Source organism: Falco punctatus (assembly GCF_963210335.1).
Source record: "Falco punctatus genome assembly, chromosome: 3".
In the NCBI taxonomy this organism is placed as follows: Eukaryota; Metazoa; Chordata; class Aves; order Falconiformes; family Falconidae; genus Falco; species Falco punctatus.
In genome coordinates, this window is record NC_137582.1 from 53,978,606 (window position 1) to 53,998,433 (window position 19,828).

General features: G+C 36.7%; 1 long non-coding RNA gene across 1 annotated transcript in view; it reads right to left on the reverse strand.

Moving 5' to 3' along the window:
• Positions 1–5,620: 5,620 nt before the first annotated feature.
• LOC308061687 overlaps positions 5,621–19,828 on the reverse strand; it is a 61,931-nt gene continuing 47,723 nt past the window's right edge. The window contains exon 2 of the long non-coding RNA XR_013927322.1: positions 5,621–17,488. This is a non-coding gene — a long non-coding RNA (uncharacterized lncRNA). The remainder of the gene's footprint in view (positions 17,489–19,828) is intronic.

Sequence of the window (19,828 nt, forward strand, 5' to 3'; positions counted from 1 at the left end):
CTGATATCTTCTAACACATGATATATAGCCATACTTTAGTTAAATATGAGAAATTTGCTTAGACAGGAATAAATGGATGAAGTTCTGTGGCACAAATCATGAAGTTCCCAGCAGATGCGGTTGTATCCTTCTGCACTTGAAATCCATTAAGTTCCTGCAAATTCATGAATTTTAAGCCACATAAATTAGAGTCATGGGCAGAATAATATAGCCAGGATTTTAGGAAACAGAGGCACAGCTGAGTGCCAAAGGGATATGGGAGTTTAGTTTCCTTCAGATATACTTGAAAAAACCTGTCAATACTATTAAGTTTGAACTAGTTTGATTTATGGTTGTAAAACGTTGGTGGAATGTTTCTGAAGATTTAAATTGGTGAAGTTCCTGAACTCTGCTGCACAGGCCATTAATTCAAACACCTTTAACCTCAAAACACCACAGTCCAGTCAGTTTAGATCAAGAGGTCAGGTAAGTGTATTGATATAAATTTTGTTCTCACCAACTGTTTGTACACAGTACACTGGCAGCATCCACCTGAGCACAAGCAGAGAGCCTGTGAGAAAAGAAGCATAACAGGGTGTTGCAGATGTGCTGTAGATCAGTGTTATTTACTACTGGGAATATTTATTTAGACAAAACTAGTAAATGGTTTGAAAGGATCTAATTATTCAAAAGACCTTTTCAGTGTGTGGCAGGCTTCACTGTTTAACTTACACAGGACCTGTAATTCACTACACTCCTCAAATAATCTTTACTCTCTTTTAAAAGAGAAATATTTATATTAAGTTTTCTAAAGAAAATAATGGAATGTGAGTTCAGAAAAAAATCAGTCTTGCCTGAATTCAAAATAAGAGACTTAGTTTCTCTCTAAAATTCCATTAAAATATTTGTAGGGTATTATGAATTCTTTCAAGTGTCTCCTTGAAAGCTGATTAGTGTCACATTGGTACTTTGTTTTCTTGCTTTTTGTTGAAGGTGTTCAAGGGTTTCTTTTATCTGACCTTCATCGTGGAAGATTCTATATTCCAAGTGACATTAAGCTACCACAGCTACTGATTTTGCTTGCAGTCAGTCTAGTATATGCCAAGTAATTGTTACCACAGGAGCTGACCCTGGAATATTCCCTAAACAGTTGGTGAGAAGAATGGTGCTGTTCTTCAAACTCCTTTCTGGTTCTCAGCTGGAAAATTTTCTCTTGTTATTAAAAGCAAGACAAATTGGACCATTTTAAGTTCCAAACTGCTGCAGGTGAATTTGAGGTATTAGAAGTCTCACCGCCACGCTGCCTTGTGCAGTGGAAACACACTCATAGCAACAGTCCTGAACAGGCAGCACCTCTTTGATTAACCATGCATCTTGGTCACAGTCCTACCCCTCCCTCTGCAGCTCTGTCCTTGGAGAAAGCGCTGCTCTGCCCACATTGCATGCTTTTGGAGTGAGTATTGCTGAACTCCCAACACCATGGCTTGGCTGCGTGCATACGTATGTATGCGCACAGCAATAAGGACACAGGGAAAGCAGAAGCACAAGTGACTTAGCTGCAGAAAACTTTATTTTGCTTTCATCTCTGTCTCTTCTACATTGATATACTTCCTATAATTTAACCCTAGATTTTTTTTTTTTTTTAAATTGGAGTTAGTTGAACCATAAGCTTTTTGTTTGTTTATTCTGTGTTTTCATGGTAGCAAAACATTGGGATGCAGGTAGTGCCACAGTGGGAAACTCAGTAACATAAAGTGCATAAATAAAATGATCAAAAAGAGCTGGGGACCTGAAGTAGATCTCACAGCTGCTCTGGTTACAAACCTAAACTTGTAGGCATGCACGATATGGTATTACAAGTCATGCCCTAAATGGAAAATCAGGAAATAATTGAATTCAAAGCCAGTGCTTGTATCTATTCCAATTCACATTGTGCCCCTTCATAAAAAGAAAGCGCATTCAAGGAGAAAGGCAAAGCAAGAAGGAAATATTGTTCTTTTCAATACTAACAAATAGCTACTCTAAAAAAAATTATTGCTTGTATAGATGCTACTTTTCTATGTGTAATATTAGTGGTAATCACTTATACTGGCATTTGGTTTTAACTGACAGATCCAGGGTGACTTCATTGTTTTACAGAGGCTTTTTTCCAGTTGGATAGTAATGCCACTATATAAATTCTTGATTGCATTTTCTTGCTTTTTGACATTGTGTTCTGTATTTGTCATTTGTATACATCCATATGTAAACAGCTTCATGGCAAATTCTATTTGCTGACTCACCTTGAGTGACCCATAATGTATCTGATAGCAGGTTATAGTATTATTTGGAAAGGCATATGAATTTAATATGGCCACTTGGTCAGGAAATTATTACAGTCTTTAGAGAAAAAAGGTAGAGGCAAATATAAGAGTTTGGAGTTGATATGAAAATATAGGAAGAAGGCAATCAAAAAAATAAATAAGACACATCATACCAACTGGAAAACATACTTATTGGTTATTCTAACAGAACAGGGAAATATTACCTTTTTCTCCTACAGACAAATGAATTCTTATGTTACATGTTTATTTCCATGGGCGGCTTTGAATTCTCAAGAAACAGGAAGCTGTGGAGCATCAGAATGCTGTTTCCATGAAATACCGCAAGCTTATGTGGTCAATAACATTTGTGTGAAACCAGAGTAAAATACTATGTGATTATAGGTCAACAGAGAACCAGGTGCCACCAGACATTAGTGGGAGGAAAAACAAGTTAGTGAGAAGGTTCCTGTTTGAAATGTCATCTGGGAAGGACATGTCTTGGTGTACAGTCTAAGATACAGATGCTTTCTCGGTTGTTCCCAACCTCCTCTTCCAGTTTCTGACTCCAGAGGTAAAGACTTCTCAGGCAAATGAGTCCTTGAAATACTCATAGAAGCCCAGGCTGTTATTTATCCTCTGTGGCAGAATTAGCTAGCATTGATTGTGACTGTAATTACAACTCAGGCCTTGGATTAGGGATTTTCTGTTTTAAAAATACTCTGCTTTACATGTAACTCTGGAAAATGCAACAACTTAATTAGAAATACACTTTTCTTCTACCTTTTTATTTTCCTCCTAAGTAATCAGAAAGCTAACAAGAAAGAAGCTACATCTTCTGGTACCCACCAGCAAACATCTTAAGTTTCCTCCTCACTATGTTGTGTGTGTTGCTAAGCCTCATATAACTCATTTTACAACCCCATGATTTATTAATTTGTTTGCATTTGAACATACATATACAAGGGTGTGCCCATCTGACAAAACAACAAGCTTCCCTTTTGAAAACTATAACATCGAAATGAAGAACTATTTTTCAAAGAGAAGATGAGAACTTGATCTCAGAAGGTATCTTATTGTTCATGAAATGTATCAGATTTTTTAGACATCTAACTGGGAAACTTGGAAACTGAGTGGTGAATGTGGTCTAGCTTATCTTTCAGACTGCCTGTCTCTGTTCAATATCAGATCTTCTATAAAGTGGATTGAAATGGGAAGAGGAACAATGAAACACTCTTGTCTTTTCTTTTTCTGCATAAAATTCAAAATTTTAAAATACACATTCCCACATTCCAGTAAAATACTCAGTTTTAATTTTTGATAAAATGTCAAGTTTTGTTTTTGTTTTGTTTGTTTTTTTTAATCAGAGCAAGGATTAAAAAACCCAAAACAACAACAACAACAACAAAAAAAAAAAAAAAAAAAAAAACACCAACACACAGGCCAAACATGATAATACCACCCCGTTCTGCTCTTCCGAAGTACTAATGGGGTGTCAGAAACCTACCTGAAAACACGGTCTGTCTTCTGCCTTATCCGAATTCAAAGCTTACTCTTACAGATCTCTGCAAAATGTTGTCTACTGCTCATCTCAATATCTTTGTAAAGTTGTTAGCAAGGGCAAGAATCCTGCATCAATAGAAATGAATGACTTCTAGTTCTGCCCTGCTTTTATAGCACTCATCAAGATTGGTGCTTTCATGAACCAATGTCCTCTGAAAACCAAACCTGAGTCAGTGATACAGAAAGCTGGCAAGAAAAAGTGGAACTTTTTTTTTTCTTTTCCAGTTAATTGGCATTATAACATCTCGTGTCAGAGACATGCTGGCCATGCACAGCTTAAGTCCTTCTTTGGGTCACTCAATTGTACTAGCCACCCCAAGTTGCAAGTCTAAAAGGACTTCATTCAAGAAAAGGGCAAATCGACACAGCTGACGATGGGTGGGGAGTTACAGATATCCCTTAATCTGTTACATCTGTATTTGATCAGTGTATATACCCTAACTATAAAAGTGAATTAATGACACTGGGATTGCCTTTTTGAGAGCTTAGCTTTCTTTAGTTTATGGAGTTGTCTCCTCAGTTCTGAGCCCTCTGACTCAAGTTACCAGATTTACATTATTTTAATTTTTTGGGGGATATTCTAAAGCTTGTATGGTAGAAGAAAAGAGCAACCAAAAATAAAAGCCATCTGATAAGATCGGATTGCTGGTTTTTCTCCCATGCATCCTCTTGTTGGTTAGATTTTATATTGAACTTCAGAAAAGAGATCTTGGACTTTTCTGTATGGAGAAAAAGTAGAACTATCATAAGGTTAAAAGCTGAATTTGTATCTTTAACAGATACATGGGCATAGCTCCAATAGCACTGTTCTACTTTGTTCTTGTGAAGGTATTTATTATGCATGTGGCCAGATATACTATAGATCAAATCAGCAAAATATCTTTGTGACACAGTAATGCAGCTTCCTCTCTTCTTTTAGATTTGGTTTGTTTGCTATATATGCTGGTTGTTACAAGTTGTCAACATTTCATTAGATTCTCTTTGGCTTGGTATGAGTATTTTAGCACCTTCATCACTGTCCTAATAATTGGTCTAGTCTGATTATTTTGGACTACCACTCTCTGAGTTTACATTTGCTATTAAAAAGAAAAAAAGTAAAAAAAAAAAGGACAGGAAGAAAAAAAAAAAAAGGCTGCCACGTAAGAGTCATTTTCTGGGCACCTTACTGATTCCTATTGATAAATACATAAAGCATTTGCAAACTAAAGAAATGCATCATCAATCTTTTTGACGCACTGACAGAACTACATTAACAGTTTTCATTTTTTTCATATTATTGTATCTTTTCCCTAGTATGTGGCAGATGCATATGGTATCAGGACTAATGGATGCATTTATGAGCATAATTGGATGCACCTTTTAGAAACTGGGGAAGAGTGTATGGTGAAATATAAAATACAAACATTCCATGATATACTGCTGTGACAATGAATCTTCTTGTCCAATTAGCATAGGAATGGCATTCCTGTCTATTCTAGCTCATGGGGAAACAGTGACTGTCAGCAAAAGGTAAACTGTGTCTAATCTTGGTTTGAAAATAGCCTGCATAAATTCTATATGGAAATAAGTAAACTAACCTCTTTGGGTTTGCTAAAAATATGATTCCATAATATTGAACTTTAAATATGCCTACATTTTTCATTTTGAATAGAAATACATTTACCAGTAAAAACAGTCTAAGTTTGCATTCTACGTGCATAAAAGCTTTGTTTTGGAATTCAGATCCCAGTGTGACATTCATCCTTCCCACCATACAAAGCAGTATATGGTGGGTTTGGGGTTTGGGGTTGCTTTTTTTTTTTTTTTTTTTTTTTTTGCTTTAGTGTCTTCTAAAAAAAAGTATGCAAAATATTATGACTGATAAGCAACTGTTATGTCTGATGAAAAATCTCAGTTTTACTTCCCTTAATTAAAAAAAAAAAGGCAATTCCATCTACTACGTGTCTATAACATTAAATAATCCACAGTTGCAAACACTGATAGAGCACCTAGAAATTATTCCATCCTATTGGTAGGGTGGACGTTAGTAAATGTGTATGTACAACCTGTTTGTGCTCCTGCATGCAGGCTGCACAGCGGGCACGAATATGAGCTGCTTCTTTCCACGAATTCACAGCTCACAGGACACTCTCCCCAGAATGTGCAGTTGAGATAAAAAGGAGACCACACTAGGGTTACTTTGTTTTATAATCAGAATGAGTACAGGCAGACAGACTGTAGCTGACAGAGTCTGTGAGGGATGACTTGCATATGACTGAGGTCCCCTTCCACCTTTTCAGACATATGAGTTTTATGTCCAGTGCTATAAGACACTTTTTCCCTCAGTAATTGGGGGTGGGAAGGCCACAGAAATAATGCATGCTCACTGTTGTTGGATAGAGCTATACATGGAGATAGGCATAGGGGTATAACTATTTTGCCGTGCTTCACACATCTTCCTTCAAGTCAGAGAGTATTTTGGTGAGGGAAGAATTAGCCATCTTCTTTTATCTGTCTTAGAAGTGCTGCTAAATACATATACTTAAGAGGTGAGATACTGGAATACCACACACAGGAATGGATGGGCAGTTGGGTAACACTGGTGGTGTGTCAAAACCAATTCCCAACTGAGAAACAACAGCTTTTGAGTTCAGAAATCACCCCCACCTGAGCAGATTTGTGCACCAAACCTCAGAATCACAAAAAGACTGCTTGCCCTATACTTGTGTTTCATACCATTTCCCTATGTAGCTCTTCCTGGTCACTCTGAAGTGTGACAGACAAACCTTTATGCCTGCTGGAGAATGGCGTGTTAGGTCTGCAGTTGGACTTGATAATCTTAAAAGTCTTCTGCAACCTAAATTATTCTGATTCTTTAAAATATTTAAGGACTCTTGCTAACCCTGGATGCACTGCAGTAAAAATATTTCTGTCATGGAAAGTATCAGTGAAAAAGTTATTAAGGGCTATACCTGCTTCTATAATACATTAACCCAATAAGCAGAACTGCCTGAAGGCCACAGTGAGTTTGGGGTTCTTTTACAGGTTTAGCAGGTTATAGATATTCTGGCATGCACATCCTGGTTTCTTTCCTCTCTTTTGACTCATCTGAGTGGTAGAGAAAGTATCCTTACACAAAATTTACCCAAATCTAGGCTGCAGGAATGCTGTGCAGGTAGAAATTTTGTGTTCAGAACCTCCCCTTATGAGCACAAAAGTGAGCTGATGAGGCTACAGATATGATTTCTACATGTCACTGGGAATAGGCTGCATTTCAAGGGGAGATGTGTAAGAGGAGTTCCTTAAGAAAACTCCTTACAGAGTCATAATCTATCAAAACACTTCAAACATGAAGAACTGTCTTCCAGAAGAAAAACATATGCTCCATTTCTACATTTTGTAAATGAATTGTTTAGTATTTGTATTAAATTACTTTTCATTTCACTACTTCTTTTGTATGTTGTAGGATATTACAAAGTTAAAAAAAAGGTCATATTATTCAAAATAAAATAAATTTAATAAAATAGCTGTTGACTATTCTGCTTTTCTCACTGTTAAGTATTGAAGCCATACTTTGAATACCCAAATCCTTCCCAAAATGGTTCAAGTAATTAATTATATTATACTTAAAACTTTCATTTAAGCAGCAACAACAAACTGAGTTTCTCTGACTAGAATGTTTACTCCCATGGCCCTGTTGTCAAAGATCCCTGGCAATGCACAGACCTAAAATTAACATACAGTTACAAATTTGTGTGCAAATTGTATTGGGTGTCGGTGCCCATGTGCTGGCAGGGGCTGCAGGGGTGGTCTCCATGAGGAGAGGTTGGGGCTGTTCCATGCTGGACACAGCCAGTTCCAGCTGTCTCCTGTGGACCCACTGCAGCCCCTCAGCCAAGATGGTGGTCCCTCTGGGGAAGTGTGTTTAAGAAAGGATAGACAATTCAAAGGAAAGAGAAAGGCAGGGAAGAAAACAGTGAGAAACAGCAGAGGGGACACCAAGGTTAGAGTAGTTGGTGCTCCGTAGCACACACCTGAAGGGACAGTGACCCATGGAGGACCCACAGTGAATCATAGGAAAAGGGTGATAATGAAAAGTCAGCAGAGACAGACCACAACCCCATGCTGCTCATTGCCTCACTGAAGGGACTAAGTGTAACTTGTGGCAATAACGAAGCAGGGAGGAGGAACAGCATCTGCAGTGGAGGAGTAAAGTTGAGCCTGAGAGTGAAGTTGAGGAAACTGACACCAACTGAAAGGGGGAGGAAAAGCGTTTCCCCTATGTGTGTGAATGCTTGCTTCTTTTCTTGCTTACGGTTGTGTCCCAATATCTTAATAAGTACTCAAATATTTATATTAATTGATGATAAATTCCTCAAAGCCAAGTCTGTTTTGTTGACACTGTAATTGGTAAGTGACCTCCCCGTCATTTTTTTGATCCTGTTGGGGAATTTTGATGGTACCCATTTGAAATGAATTAAACACATGTATTAAAGAAAAAATTAATGAACAATGAATTGGGCAGAGTCCTTCTGCAATGCACAGTTCTACGTGGAGTCTGCAAAGACATGTCACAAGCAGATTCCTTATATGCACCTGCACGGCACCAATCCCAACAGCGGTTGCATGGGGTGCCTCAGCCCAGCTGCTGCCCTAAGGTGGCCTCTGAGCTTGGGCCTCTGACTGCTCCCATTCCAGGATGGTCTGCAAGACAGTGCTGAAGAGAAACTTCACGCCCTTGCAAGGAGTCTGTTCTATCTCTGGCATTCCTGCTCCCATCCAGTTTAAGCCCTTCTTGCAGCTGAGCCTCCTTGCCAACCATGCCAGATCATCAGTTCCCTGTTCACAAATCATCACTGCTGAGAACTTACAATTAGAATATCGCCTTCAAGCCACTAGTCTTCACTCTTTCTCTCTTCCACTGTTTTCTCCCGCCTCACCCCCCCCTCCCCCGCCCCCCTCCTCGCCCCTCCGCTGGAGGGGGCAGGGGTGAGTGTACTGAAGTACAGGAGCTTGGCTGTGAGCTGAGGCCAACCACACATGTGTGGTGAGCCATTTGTGCTTGCCAAGTGTGCATTCATGGTCACAAATTACATACTTTCGTTGTGGAGATGTGGGTTCACTGTTTAGTAATCATGAATTCCCAAGCGTGGATATGCTGCTGCTTGTCCTTTTAGAAGGTGGGAGGGTTTTGAATACAAAGGGGTGCACCGGAGTTTCTCATGTGCATGCTTCAGAAACAGAATGAAATGTGTTCCCAAGAGGAATTTCTTAACGCATCTTGTCTTTCCTTTTCAACAAGACATAGCAAAGACATTACTTACAACACACAGTAATCTATAATATTAACAGCTGTCAGTGCATTAAAAATAGTTTAAGCAATTGCCTTTAGATGTTAAGATTTATGAGGATAAGAAGACATTGAGGGTGGGTAGAATTATACAATGGGAGCAAAAGCAAAACTCTGTCTCTGACTCCATAAAACCAGGAAACCCTGAAAGAACATTTTGTCTGTAAAACATTTAGTATCTTGATTAAAGCCATTGTTTACAGCCCAGCAAAGATACTATTATATCAGCAAAACCGGTTTCACTGTCAAGCTCATCAACACAATACGGCCAGCAGGGACATTTTAACAGGGCTCTCCAGTCATGCCCTAAAGTAGTTTCAGTATCTATACTTTAAAAATATGATCAAGAATGTATAAAAATCAAACCCCATATTTCATGCTGATGTGTTCCAGTGCATTACTGTCAGACTTTAACCATGCAAGGAATAGCCCCTTTGTGCAAAGAGAATAGCTAGGAAAAGATTCAGGGAATAATAAAAGAAGCTTCAGGAAATGGTTATGACATACAGGGTTTATCCAGCAAATATGAACACAGCTTAGGTCTGTGAAGTATTTGGGATTAGCACTGCTGTTCTTTCTAGCCCATTTAAAATTAGATTAGCTGGCCATTAGACAGGCTGTGGTTACTCCCTTCTTGAAACCCTCCACTGGCTCTTCTGCAAATCGTCTCACAATTTCTTGTCCTTGCTTCAAGGTCCTGTGATGAAATTTAGGTTCCAGCCTGCATCTCGTCTGCTTCTGCCACCAGGAACACCTACCTTGTGTGCGAATTAGGCCATCTTCAACAGCCAGTTCTCAAACTACACCCTTTGAACTGAACGCCCTTCTAATACTTGTCTGAATGTCAAATCTCCCTGCTTTACCTCTAGACTGAAAGCTACTTAAAGCACAAAGATGGGTTACCCTGAAGAATATTTGTATTAGTGCTGAGTGACTACTACTTACATTGCCGGTTTGTTCTTTTTTCCCTACCATTTCAGTGACAAAACAAAACAACAGGAAAGATATATAACTTTAGGTTGATATAGATTTATTTTCTCCTTTTTTTCTGAATTGAACATATGAGAAGAAAATTTGGAGGAGATAAAATTGCTAATTGTAGGTTGATTTTTACCCTTTTTAATTATGAAGGAAAATTTCCAACCAAAAGGTGTTTTTTGAACAGAGAACAAGTCTGTACCAGTGATGTATCTAAACAAGTTTCCAGAAAAAAAAACAACAACCATATCAGTGCAACGTTCCTTCTTCAAGGTCTATATACCCTGCAAAGCAAATTGATCTGTGTGGGTATAGCTTCCACTGTAAGAGCTAACTGTGGTATGCTACTGCAGTGTACTATCCAGTGTTGCTATACCTAGAAACTCTGGATATGTTTCTTTTAAAAACCTATGAAATTAAATGTTTACGCTTCAGAATTTATGTCAACCCAATTTTCTTGCAGTTGAAAATTTTCACTAAACCACTAAATAAAGTTTTGTTCAGTCCAAAACTCCATTTTGAAATCAATAAACTATGCATCAGAATGGATGTGTATAGCTTTCTATGTGTGTAGAGTTCAACCAGTTATCCTTTCTTTTCTTGAACAACATGCTTTACATGTTTTTTCATATTGGTTTTTATTTCATGATACCCTGATGCACACAAATAATGGGAGAATTGGCAATATCAGCAGTAGATATCTCTCATTCCAATTAGAAAAAGTTACAGAGGTAATGGACAATTTTCTGTTTTAATTCAGTATAATTGGAATTGTTTGATCCTATCCAGCAGTGTGCTTTGTGTACCAGATCCTGATGGACTTAAACCAATATATTTTAACTTGGTAGGGTTATTTAACCATCTTTAAACTGTCACAGTACTGTCAAGGACAGATAAGTAGATGTGTGAAAAAAATTCAGAGAACCACTCTTTTAGAAGCATGTGCTCTGTTAATTGTGATGAAGTTTAAAACAACATAATAAACTGAATTTCAGGCTCATTAATGAATCAACATGCAACTTTGCCAGATATACCATAAAAATAATTACCGTTAGTTGCAAATGGTTTAGGGTAAAATGACTTGATTTAAAGTGAGAAGAGTGAGAGCTGACAGGATAGTGTAGAAGCTGAAAGCGTTGTATGTATGTCAAGAGAACAGCAGACACATTCATCTGCCACTGAGTAACCTTAGCTACTTGAAGTAAAGGATAGCATTATTAATACCTGCTTCACATTCTAGACAGGACCACTCTAAATGCAATTATCTGAAAATGGTAATAAATACATTACTGACAGATGATTAACTGCTTATTAATTGTATCTGTAACTGTCACAGAATGCAGAAAATGAAGTAGAAATCAAGGTGTGACCAACAAAGTCATTAACTGGTTTATTAAAGCATTGTTTGGAGGGCTATTTACCAGTAAAAATGAGAATTTAGAACTGCCATGGTTATGATCCACCAATATTTTTTTTAAAAATAATGCTATTTTAAACTGTATCCTAAAGTTCCAACTTCATGTTCATTTGTCACGATTATGACATTAAGAGTACATATGGATGTAATGCTGATTTTTCCGTAGTTTTGTGTTATTCTGTTTGAGTTTGGACATAATTGCAACCAAAATGCATGCCATTAGTCACTGTCTCATATTATTCTGTAATAATAGCTTGAAATGTTTCAGGAATAATGCCACCTTCAAAGCATAAAGGACAAAGCTGTTTATGTAGGGGTCTAATATGATCCCAGTTCATGAAATCAATATAACTTATTTTGTTTTGGTCTGGTGAACTAAATGTGACCATCACTGAAATTTTCACTCTTTCTAGTGTTTGTTTTTTAGAAGAAAGCCACAAACATTATTTACTGATTCAGGATTGAGATGGTAACTGAACAGGTACTCTTCATGAAAAGCTGTTAAATGTAAATAATGACAGTTCTCTCTACCCCCTCACTCCTCCTTATTTAATGCTTTTATGTATTACTGGCAGAGTGAAATCATAGGCAACATCAAAGAGGTCTAAAGGGCTAATACATGAATAGATTTTTTCCCTAGTAACCAAAAAAACATTGAAACTTAACCAGCCAAAAGATGTTACTGTGCAACATCACACTTCAACCAACTAAAAGAGTAAACAAGGAGAGTTTGTCCTATTCTGTCACCAATTTCTTCTGTAAAAATGGCTTTTCATCAGTGGAGAGATAGAGACATGGTTCAGAAATGTGTCATCTAAAACAGAGACTGATAGTTTTCCTAATATTAAAAAACAGAGATACCACATTCTTACACAAAATTGCTTCTGATACTTCAGAAAACGAAAGATGCCTATTTTATATCACTACAGTGTGTATCAAAGTAAAAATGTTACTTTTAGTTGTTTCTGAAAAAGAGATATTGTGGTGAACATTATGAGACACATTTTCAGAAGATATAGTTCCATTCCCTTTCAGATAAGCTTTTGAAAATCTGTGGGTATATAGACCCATCTGAAACCATATCTCCATGTTGTGACACATGCTGTACATATAAATCATTAAGGACAATGTCACTGAAAGGTGACTAGGAACAGTTGTCCTCTTACCCCCTTGCAGGTTTAATTTAATTCTTCATATGTACAGACACATGAAAGGTGTGAGCAGGTTTCACACACAATTACATACTCTGTACTTGAAACAGTCCCATCTTTAAATCTATGTACCTACACAATGTTATTTACTTTGGCTTAATATCATAGACTATGCTGAAGTGTTTGGTTGGTTGCTTTGATTTTTCCCCTCATGCCCTAGCATTTCATGAAGTCCCTCTTGTTTCTGGTATTGCATCTGTGTAAAGGCAAGCTTCTCTAGCTACTTCATTACTCTGAAGTCACAGATGTCTTATTTAACCCTATGACCAGAGAAATCAGTTTCCGAAAGAGACATAACCCTCAATGGGAATTGTGGGAATCAGTAGGAATTGCAGTTAGGCTATAGAATTTTCTGTAACAAGAAGCATTTACAGGAGTAACCTAAGTCATATCATATCAGACCAAAGAAACAGATATCTCAATTTTGTGTACCTGACATAGTCAATAGCAGATCTATAATGAGCACTGCAAAGGCATTCCTTAAAATATAAGCCAAATCTATAGCAGTCAGGGACACTGCATTGAAAGGTACTACCCGTGTGTAGCTGTCAGTGAATTTTTCCCTTCATGCATGTGACACTCAGTTTTTTACACTCGGAATAAGACTAACATCCTGTGGCAGAGAATTCCATGGGTAGCTACACCCGAAGAAGTATCTCCTGTTTGTTTAGAACTTGACATATGCTTATCTTACCTGATGTCCCCCACATCTTGTATTAGAAAAAATAGTAAACAATCTTTCGCTATTTACCTTTTCCCTGACACTCATGACATTCAGCCATATCCACTTTACATCTTTTCTCTTCCAGGCCAGACTATTTAATAATCCTTCATACAGAAGTTATGTCATAGCTTTGATCATCTCTGTTGCCCTTAATGTAACTTTTCATGTTGTAATATCTCTTTTCTTATGTGAAGGGACCAGAATTGTTCAAAAATATTGAAGATTTCTTCTCATTTTTATCCTGGGAGGTCAGAAGATTTGAGGTCTATCATCCATTAGTAGGGATTAGATTTCTATCCCCTATTACACCAAGCCTGTCACTCTAGTGTGAGACGCAGCAAGGCAAGTTTTCAAGTCAGAGTGCTGTCTTAGCAAAGACTTTATCTGTCAGGGAGCAGAACTACTCCCCACGTTGCTTTCTAAAATCCCTCAAGTGTTTCAGTGAGCATCTATCTGCAGTACTGTCTTGCTCTCTTCAACGGGTTTTAATCACCTGGGTTCTTGGAGCTTGCTTCATCAGGGGTTCATTGTTAGAAGTTAATGAGTAGTGTTTGAAGCTTCCTGTTATGTTAATCAAGGCATTTCCCTCAGGTACCTGGTTTCAATCCCAAAGGGTCATTCAATAAAGTTAAGAAAACGAGGTGCAGAAATCTCATCTCTCCACTTAGGTAACATGTCAGTTTTGTTTCTCCCATTATAAATATGCTCAAAAGTACAAAAATCAGAGCATCGTATCATGAACATAAAATATTTCCCATATACTCTGCACTAGCTACCTTAAGAGGCTTCCTCAGCAAAACTTATTCAGAATTCATTTTTTTAATAAAATCATTATCTTCTCACAAGGCTAATCTATGGTGGGCTTGATTCTGCATGAGGCACATGGTGCACATACGGTTTTCCAGATACAAGAATACTGTGCTTCAATACACAGCTGTTTTCCAGAAAGAGCCAGAAAATTTGAGCCCTGTCATCCAGCAGGATAGTGTAGCTTTCCGTTACTTCTCTAAAATAAACTAAATGCAGAATGAGGCAGATGCACTGGCAGGACACTATCCCACACCTTCCCCGGATCTGAGGCTATAACCGGCTCATTTGCACAATGCCAGTTCTCAGGTACCTATGACTCCATGAGCTTGTCCTGGGATAGCTAGCATCCTCCACAAGCAAGCTGTGCAGCCGCAATTCAAGAATGTATGCCCACACACAATCTGTACCCTGCTGAGTGGGCAAATAAGTAGCAAACATAACAAATTAATAATACAGAAGAAAATAGTGCATAATAACTGCATAGAAATGTTTGCAAGACAATGTTAAAATCATAAATAAGGGGAGAGAAGTTATTGCCTCCAGTGACACATTACATCTCTTCTCTGTATTACTATTAACATCACCCAGAAAACAAATCTGTGTCTACAGAAATTACAATTCCAAAATTGATCAGAACAAAAAAACCCACTGTGGAATAACCTTCCTTTGAGAAGTAGTTTTAAGATAAATATTATTCTATACCTGAGTGATCTTTTAATATTTAGGGGGTTTAGGTCCAGACTGTTTCTCCTGATTTCACTGCAGTTTTGCTTTTACTTGCTTTGCACAAGGAAGGAGTCAGCAACAGCAACATTCAGAACAACCTTAAAAATGTTGACGTGGAAACTTTGGTATGATGGCAGTAATGAGCCAGTGGTGTACAGCAGAACAAGGCAAAAGGATGCAGAGGTTCTCTTTCAGACACAAGGACTTAGTTATTCCCCAGAGAAAAGCAATAATTTCTTAATGTTTTCTTATCTTGGATATATTTTTTTCCTGAAAAAAGACTGTGAATAATAATGATAATGCATTAAAAGATTACCATGCAATATATAATTACTTGAATTGCAAGCAAATACATGCATGCATAGGTTTTTTTGCTTTCTGTATATCATACATTCAGAATAATCTTAAATACCCAAATGGAGTTGGCAAGGAAACTTAAAATTTGACATTAATTCCAGTCTTTGCATGCAATTTATACTGTACGCTTAGTTTTCTCACCTTTCTTGTTGAGAATTAGTGATATACCCCAGGGATTTTACTGCTACATGCATATGAATGCTGGTGAGGACTAGAGCACTTACGAATTATACATGTAATATATGTTACTTTATCTTAAAAAGCTATACATGTAATATAAGCTGTTTTACAAGAGCAGCTTTCTCTTACAATAAACAAAATTATAGCAATACACAAGACATTTCAGAGCAGATGAGGAACATGGGTCAGGAGGTGAGGTATAAATGAATGAAATAGAATTTTCAAATCCAAACAAAAATTTTATCTTTTCAATTTCCATTCTCTTTCATTCTCTCACTCTTACAAATAAAAATTAATCTAGTCATTTTTCATTCTAATGGAATTTTTAATACACATATTTTACTGCTAAGATAATGTAGGACCCTTTAAAGGCAGAGCTAAATGGTCTCAGTAAAATAGCCTCTTTACAGTGAATAAGTTCTGGGAAACAAACTTTGGTTATAAGTCCTGATTATGGTTTTGCTTATTGTTACTTTATGGGCATACTCCCAGAATTTTCCTGGTTGTTGCACCTTAAGGAGCTATAGATGTACATTTATGAAACAAGCAAAGTGTATGCCATTTCTTCTCTATGAAAAAAATAGTTATTTGCAGAAACAGCATTCTGTCATTTATACTTTTGTTCTCTGTTTAAAGAGTTTTGAAAAACTGCCATCCCAAAATTCAAATCAAGAGTTTATTATATATTACAATAAAACTTGTCCAATGATGGTTGTATATCTGAGAAATCTCCTTATACTCTCAGCACTTTCCCTGCACCCCTCTGTTAGACTGCCCATCTTTTCAGATCTGAACTCATCTCCCAGTAGACTCCACTGTTACATCTCTCTAATCTTAACTTTGATTTGCAGAAGTGTCGTGAAGCATATGCTTCCCAATTGGATCTTCTGTGGTGGAAATTTTACCTGTTCATTGCATTCAGTTCCAAGGGACATTAAGGTCCCATGAAGGAAAGGATCATCATGAGAAACTCTCTGGCTTTCCTCTTCTCATTTTTCAGCAGCAGAGTCAGAAACAATACATTTTTCCTGCTGTAGGTAAAAAAATGTTTCTTTGGGATAAAAATGAACATGTTTTTGAAAGACATATGAAAAGAAAATATTTACATTGCACCCCATTGGAGAAAAATAACAAGGTTAGATTAGCTTTACTTATATAATACATAAAGAGGAACAGTAAAGGGTAAGGCAGTAAGCCTCAGTAGAAGTTACTTCTTTTCACTCATTTTGTTTGTAGGAAGACGTAGACAAAAAATTTCAGAAATTTTCTTGTTACAGTCAATGTCATAAAATCAATAAAAACTTACATAATAATAAATGAGAATTGCCTGTTGCAAAGTTAACAGGGCTAGAAGATGCAATACTATCTCATCAAAAATTAGTAGTTCATAAATAAATTGTTAACTCTTCCTTTCAAAGCCATAAGACTGATTGGTTTATATACTCTGAGCTAGTATCAGTGCTACTAGTGCATTTTTAAATGTTTTTATGAATATTTAGAGAAAACTGTCAGTTAAACAAAAACCCCACAGCCAATCATGCTTAGATTTTCGAGGAAAAAATAATCTTTTGTTTCCCCAGCTGATCATAATTACAACTCTTAGCCTGCTTTAGATGAACACTTGATACCATTTGGAGGTCCTGAGCTCGTAGAGTGACTGAAGTCAGGGGATTAAATCAACTTTTCATCTTAAAGGTCTCCAGGAGCCACTTCAGAGATTAGCTTTGCTGTGCTATGAAGAGTAGGGTCCATGCAGATTGAGTGGGTCCTTTGGAAAGCACACTCCTCCATGAAACTTCCCAGAAGCTAAGCATCTTGGTAGACACCAGGGAGACATCCACAGGCAGACTGCAAGTTGCCAACACATTGGCTGGAGGATGGTAGGTGGTGAATTAGAGCTGTTGGATTTTTTACCTGATTATAAAACAATAGTGGGAAAAAGCAGAAAAGTACAGGGAAATTATATGGCCAGTCCAGCTAGAGGTTGAAGGTGATAACATTTCACAAGATTCTCAAGTATTTAGTATAAATGATTTAATGAGATGTTCAGTTAAATATCTAATCCCATAAGATTCTCATTCATAATTGAAAATTCTGAGGTTTAGCCATAATTAATAACCAATACCTGGCTCTTATATCTAAGAATATCAGTGGTTTCTCAAAGAACTGTGTTACTCAATAAGATGAAAAACATCCTTCTGTAGCATTTAGCACTTCATGGTTATGCAGCTGCCAACAGCTGCATAATATTCTTAATACATGCTTCTATATATTAATAATATTAATATATTATATTACTAATAATTATTATGATATATATTAATATTCTTAAATAAAATGTATTCTGAAGAGACTGATGCTGCACTAGACATGTAACTATATAATAGACAGCAACACAATATATTTAAGAGGTTCATGAGTTTTAGAAAGGCTTTCTGTATTTAAGATTTAACTTGAAACCAAACCATTGCTATTCCTGCACCACAGAAACTTTGTAGTACTGGGTAGAAGATGCCTGATGCCATTTTTAGCAATTCTCAATATATTTGGACAAAATGAAATGGTCATTCATACCACTCCCAACTTAAACCCTAGTCTAAAATGTCAGTTGATTAGTAACACTGACATTCCTTCAATTTTCTGTCATATTTTTATTAATTTATCTCCTAGATTTTGATGAAAAATGGAAATACTAAATCCTATTTAAAGAGTCCTTTAAAGTTGCTTTTTAATCTATAGGATAAATATATAAGAAATGCTCTTCTAGCCCTTCTGGGAGGTCCATCCCTTCCTTTTGAGCTCTTTTGAAGTGATTGGTTCAAAGTCAGCCCTTTGGAAAATACAAAAGGTACCTAAATATGGGCTTGAAGACATTATGAAGACTGCTCTTTTAAAACCCTTATGCCATACTTTCTGTTTATGAAATAGAAATCCAACATTATAGGAATCTTCAGCTTCCTAATACTACAGTATGGAAGTCACTAGCACCTTAAAGAAAAACATAATGAAAGAGATGGATTCTACACTAAGAATCTAATAGGGGTGGGGTGAATGACAGATGAGTCCCACATAATATTCACAGGCCATTCAGAGATGTCAAACTAGTGGTGAAGTCTTTTAAAATGCATTTAAATTGGATGCCTAAATTAATCAGAGTGAAAGGGTGGGTATATTCCCCATCAGCTAGTTGTAACTTTTTTGGGATAATTTCATTCAGCAGGAATAAAATTCAGTGTGATAATTTGTGTCCTGAGAGCTGTGAAGACCAGCTCAGCCACTCCTACTTGTAACTTAAAATGAAAAGAAAACCGCTATTGAAACTAATTTTTTAGTGGTAGAAGGTTTAAAGCTGTTTTATCATAAATTCTTGGCTTGAAGGACTGCAGAAGAAAAGAAGGAAATGGAAAATACTTAGGAACCCTCTCATCCATGAGCACCTGCGTATACATGTGGACATCTATAACTGTCCTCCAAAGCCAGGAAAATAATTGTTTGTTACAGCAAGATTCCAGAAAGAATGCATTTTAATGAAAAGCAGTGTTTGCCCACCCAAATACAGATTTCAGACTCTAATAATAAGTAAATTTTATCCCTCAGGTGTCAAATAGGTTTAAGATTTGTAACATTGTTATGTAGTGTACTGGCCCATTATGTTACATTATTGAACACTACTTCTTCTTTCTTTAGTGCACCATCTGTTCATAACACTTTCAATAATTGGCTCCCATGGATAATATTAGCGTATAACAGAAAGTAAAGTTTGCTGATAATTCCCAAGGACATTGTTTTAAACAGTAATCTGATATACAGATAAGAAAGAGTCAACATTTAGCAATTGGGAATAACATAGTGTACTTGGCTGGATACTCAGTGAAGAAACTGATTTTCTCTAATGTGACACCTAAGCTAGATCATGTGCACTGGAAAAGAGCCAAAATCTAAGTCAATTGGTAAGATGTTGACATTTGTCAGAAATTATGTGATTCAGTGTTATAAACCTCATAAAAAACAGAGCAAAATTTAAATTTTTAACCATAAAAATTCAGTTATTATTTCACAATCTAACAAAAGATAACAACTTTTAATTGAAGGGAAAGATTGGATCACTTAAACCATGTCCACAGAAAATCACTATTACTTACAAATAATGAAATGCAAATATTGTCATTCTGCCATGGTAGAAGTTTTGGGCTTTGTTTTTTTGTGTACTGTGTTAATATAGAATCTTGGTTTTAGCTTAATTAGATGTTTTAC